The sequence below is a fragment of the Hibiscus syriacus genome, unplaced genomic scaffold, assembly GCF_006381635.1.
Source record: "Hibiscus syriacus cultivar Baekdansim isolate YM2019G1 unplaced genomic scaffold, ASM638163v2 tig00111693_pilon, whole genome shotgun sequence".
NCBI lineage: Eukaryota > Viridiplantae > Streptophyta > Magnoliopsida > Malvales > Malvaceae > Hibiscus > Hibiscus syriacus.
Genome location: NW_024063156.1, coordinates 949,029 through 955,028, shown reverse-complemented (window position 1 = coordinate 955,028; position 6,000 = coordinate 949,029).

Sequence of the window (6,000 nt, the reverse complement as noted above, 5' to 3'; positions counted from 1 at the left end):
TAATATGTTTTTTATGTCTCTAAAAAGATAAAACATTTTTGTCTGAATAAGGATTATTATAATAATGAACACTTTTCTGGATCAATGCCTCCAATTGCATACATCATACATTGCATTTCTTGCATTTTATATTTCATGTTTGTTTATTTTATTTTTCCATGTTTTTACATTCATATTAACTAACAGAACATGTCTCAGACACCGAGCTTACCACCGCAAGCATCAGATACACATCACCCGCACAATACTCGAGCAAAAAAAGAAATGGAAGCCAGAATAGAGAAGATCGAAGAACATGGCAAGACTTCAAAAGGAGCTAGAAGATAAGATGGCTCAACATGAAAGTACTCTTGAGTCCATCAAGAAAAATCAGGAGTCCTTGGTCGACCAAATCGTAGCCAAGTTGTCAGGTCTACAGCAAGCTAGTGCGTCAGGGGGCATCTCTTCCGAGGGGGTGGCCATACCACCAACCCCGCAAGTGGTTCTCTCACCCGGAATATTACCCGGGGACGCATCTGCTACTAAAGGGAAAGCAGCACTACCCGGGGACTCATTCGCTACCAAAGCGAAAGTTGCACCTGCTGTGAAGATACAAACTTCTACAATCATCCCTGATGATCATCCGGATGATTATAATGTCCCAGACTTTGACGAGGAAGATAAAGCCAAAAAGATGGAAAAAGATAAAAATATTAGAAGATCAAATAAAGATGGTCCAGGGAGACCATGATTATTATGGGTGGACGCATTGGAGCTAAGCCTAGTTCCAGACTTAGTGCTTCCACCAAAGTTTAAAATTCCTGAGTTTGAGAAGTTCGACGGGAACAGCTGCCTTCAGCCATATCACTATGTTCTGTCGAAAGATGACAGGATATGGAGGGAATGATCAACTCCTGATCCATTGTTTTCAGGAGAGCCTGTCCGGTTCAGCTATTCGGTGGTACAACCAGCTTAGCCGAACTCATATCAAGACGTGGAAAGACTTAGCCAAGTCTTTCCTGGAGCAGTATAAGCATATCAACGATATGAGACCAGACCGGGTCATGTTACAAAGCCTGGAGAAGAAACACAATGAGAGTTTCCGACAATACGCACAGAGATGGAGGGATTTATCTGTGCAAGTTCATCCACCTTTGGATGAAAAGGAAACTAGAAAGCTGTTTGTACAGACCCTGAGGGCACCTTACTTCGGGCATTTGGTAGCAATCACATCGGGGAGTTTTTCAGATTTAGTCATGGCCGGTGAAATGATCGAGTTGGCCATTAAACAAGGAAAGATTGAGGGAGGAGACTCCAGTAAAAGCCTTCCACGAAAACAAGGAGCGAGAGATCAACAATGTGAACACCTACAATGTCAACAAGGGGGTTACGATCTCAAGCTCAAATTCCACAGCAGCTGTACCATCCGGTACTTCTAGACAGAACCAGAGAGAACCAAGAAGAGAAAGGGAAAGGGAACAGTTTGACCCCATTCCCATGACGTATAAAGAATTATACCAACAGCTCTTCGACACTCATGCAGTGTCGCCTTATCCTATGAATCCAATAAATCCTCCTTACCGAAATGGTATGACGAGAGCGCTCACTGTGAATACCATGGCGGTGTGCAGGGGCATTCGATTGAAAGCTGTCTCGCATTCAAGAGACTTGTGCAACGAATGAGAAACAAGAATTGGATCACTTTCAATTCCGGGGCACCAAACGTCGCCCAGAATCCCTTGCCCAATCATCAGGAGACAGGAATTAATGCCATTACTACTGAAGGGGAAGGAGAATTAAATCAAGGGTTTCGGAATTGAATCTCCTTTGGTTTGGGTATGGAGCCAAATGGTAAAAGCAGGATTTCTTGCACCATGTTCAGATACGATAGAAAATGAAGATGGTAACCATTGTTGTTACCACAACAAAGAAGGGCATAAAGTGCAAGATTGCCCAGAGTTCAGATTGTTAGTCCAGCTCATGATGGATCGAAAGGAGTTGGAATTCTACGAGGAAATTCAAGATTCTTGGGAAGCAGATGTTTGTGCCACCGGAGAATCATCAGATAGAAAATTTGGTAGGGGTAGTCCTTTGATAATTACCCCTAAGGCAGCATGACAGTGACAACACCAGCCAAGGTGGTAATCTCCGCACCGCGGCCTTTTCAATATAAGGACAATCGGCAAGTGCCATGGAAATACGAGTGTCAGGTGAGCACTTCCGGGGGAGGTAATAGTAAAGTGGGCAAAGACCACTGGAGCCATTCAAAGAAGATGTGCTAGTCGTCAATGAACCTATAAAGGAGGAAGAAGCTAAGGAGTTCCTCAAGATCTTGAAGCACAGCGAATACAACATTGTAGAACAGCTCCACAACTTACCTACACGTACTTCAATGCTAGCACTATTTTTAAACTCGGAAGCACACCGAGAAGCGTTGTTGAATGTCCTTAATCAAACGTTCGTGCCACAAGACATACCAGTCAGCAAAATGGATCGACTGGTGAACAATATTCAAGTTGATAATCTCATCTCGTTTTCAGATGATGAGATTCCATCAGGAGGAAGAGGCCGAACGAAGGCGTTACACATTACTACCTACTGTAAAGGGCACGCTTTACCAAGTGTCTTAATCGATAATGGTTCAGCCCTAAACGTGATGCCTTTGATTACATTGAAGAGGCTACCAATAGATACCTCTCATATGAGAGCTTGTCAGAATGTGGTCCGAGCATTTGATGGGACCAAAAGAGAGGTAATCGGAATGATCGAGATACCATTGACCATTGGACCAGCCACCTATGAGGTTGAGTTCCTGGTGATGGATATCATGCCGTCCTATAGCTGTCTTTTGGGAAGGCCATGGATTCATCAAGCAGGTGCAGTACCCTCCACGTTGCACCAGAAAGTTAAATTTGTTGTCGACGGAGCCTTAGTAACTATCAACGCTGAGGAAGATATCGTGGCAAGCGTGACCACGGAGGCTCCATACATCGAAGTAGACGAAGAAGCGGTAGAATGTTCGTTCCGCTCCTTAGAGTTTGTGAATGCCACATTTGTGGCGGAAGGAAAGAGAATCCCAAGACCTCGACTCTCCAAATGCAAGGATGGAGATCAAGCAAACCCTAGGCCGAGGCGCCAGAACCGGGAGAGGTTTTGGGAAATATTTGCAAGGAATGATCAAATATGTCCGTCCTATCCCAAAATTAGACCAATTTGGGCTCGGATTTCAGCCCGGTTATCATGAAAAGAGAAAGGAAATCCAAAAGAACCGGGAGAGAAGGTTAGCCAGATTAACCAGAAACGAACTCCAATGGAAGCCTATGACATTCCCGCCGCTCTTCAGAACATTCAAGTCAGGTGGTTATGTGTTTAAGACCACCACATCCGAGTTAGAAACGGCTCTGGAAGATCTGAACGTTAATGCCGTGACCACAGAAGATGTTGACAACGGAGATAGATCCGGGATATGCCTTCTGCCACATGGGTTCGTGCCTAGCAGTTGGTCGGTGGAAGAACTACCTGTGGTTTACAAGAATCTTTCAGAGTAATATTCGAACTATCCCTATTTGCCTATACCCGGGGCAATAGGTGATCTTTTGTAAGGGTGAATAAATGTTTTGTTTAAGTTTAATAAAGGATGCGTTTTTTTTTCTTTTCCATGGCAAACAAAGTTTTCTTTTATTCATTATCTATCTCCTTCAGTATTTCATTTCCAGTTACTCTCAAAGTTAGTTCTTGACCATTCCGTGTGGGATATTATCCTCTCACACATACACATCTTCCTCCTTTCAGGTTCCCAGATAACGATAATGTGGGCACTAATGACCCTGATCCGGAGGTGGATTTTGAATCAACCATTTGTCTTGGGGAATTTGAAGAATGCGATAATGAAGAAGAGTACAACTTACCTACCGAATTGTTGAGAATGATAGAAAAAGAAGAAAAGCAAATACTGCCGCATGAGGAGGCGATCGAAATCTTAAATCTGGGCACTGAGGAAGATCGAAAGGAGGTTAAAATCGGCACAACTCTTTCGACTGAAGCAAGAAAAAACCTGATAGTCTTACTTCAGGAGTACGAAGATGTGTTTGCTTGGTCGTATCAAGACATGCCGGGACTAGACACAGATATGGTAGTTCACAAACTACCAATCAACCAGAATTCAAACCAGTGCAGCAAAAACTGAGAAGAATGCGACCAGAAATGCTCCTTAAGATCAAGGAAGAAGTCAAGAAGCAATTTGATGCCGGTTTTCTCCAAGTGGCCAAATACCCTGAGTGGGTGGCCAACATAGTGCCTGTGCCGAAGAAGGACGGGAAAGTACGCATGTGTGTCGATTACCGGGACCTTAATAAGGCCAGTCCCAAGGATAACTTTCCTCTGCCACACATAGACACTCTGGTGGACAATACGGCTGGGAACGCCTACTTTTCATTCATGGATGGATTTTCGGGGTATAATCAGATCAAGATGCATCCCGAAGACATAGAGAAGACCACTTTCGTCACAATGTGGGGAACTTTCTGTTACAAAGTGATGCCTTTCGGATTAAAGAATGCTGGGGCAACATATCAGAGAGCTATGGTGACCCTGTTCCACGACATGATGCACAAAGAAATCGAGGTTTATGTCGACGACATGATTGTTAAGGCACAAACCGAGAATGAACATGTCAAGAATCTGAAGAAGCTCTTCCAGAGATTGAGAAAGTTCCAACTGAGACTAAACCCTAGCAAATGTACCTTCGGGTAACATCTGGAAAACTATTAGGCTTTATAGTCAGCAGGAGAGGCATACAGGTCGATCCTGATAAGGTTAAGGCTATCCAGAATCTACATCCACCACGAACCCAAAAAGAAGTCCGAGGTTTCTGGGCAGACTAAACTACATAGCTCGGTTCATCTCTCAGTTAACCGACAAATGTGACCCCATCTTTCGTCTCCTCCGAAAGAATAGCCCTGGAGCATGGGATAAAAATTGTCAGATTGCATTTGAGAAGGTAAAAGAGTACTTGTCTCACACTCCTGTCCTGATGTCCCCTATCCCAGGAAAATCTCTGTTTTTGTATCTCTCCATACTCGAGAACTCCATGGGGTGTGTTCTGGGTCAACACGACGAGTCTGGGAAGAAGGAAAGAGCCATCTACTACTTAAGCAAAAAGTTCACCGATTGCGAGGTCCGGTATCCTCCTATTGAGAAGGTTTGTTGTGCCCTGATATGGGCTACAAAAAGACTTCGACAATACATGTTGTATCACACCACTTGGCTGATTTCCAAGTTAGACCCACTAAAATACATGATAGGTGTACCTTCTCTATCCGGAAGGTTAGCCCGATGGCAGATTCTTTTGTCTGAATTTGACATTGAATACGTGAGCCAAAAAGCGGTAAAAGGCAGCGCCATATCCGATTTTTTGGCAAGCAGAACTGATGAGAGCTATGAGCCGCTGGACTTCGATTTCCCAGACGAGGACTTAATGGCCATATCTTTAGAGGAAGCAAGCATTTCAACGGACGGTTCCTGGAGAATGCACTTCGATGGGGCATCAAATGCACTAGGACATGGCATTGGGGCAATTCTAGTCTCCCCAGAAGGGAGTCACTACCCATTTACCAGCAGACTGAACTTTGATTGTACCAATAACATGGCAGAATATGAAGCCTGTGTCTTGGGAATTCGGGCTGCACTGGGGCAAAATATAAAGACTTTGCGGGTATATGGAGACTCAGCCTTAGTAATCTATCAGCTCCGAGGAGAGTGGGAAACCAAGGATATAAAGCTGTTAGAGTACCGAAAACTAGTGTTGGATCTGCTCGAAGAGTTCGACGAAGTCACCTTCCACTACGTGCCTAGAGAAGAAAATCAAATGGCTGACGCTTTAGCTACCTTGGCTGCCACATTCAAGGCTGGCGGGGAGTCTGAAATGATGCCAATTAACATGCAGTCGTATGAGTATCCAGCTCATTGTTACCAAATTGAAGAAGTGAAAGATACTAAGCCTTGGTACTACGACATTCTGCA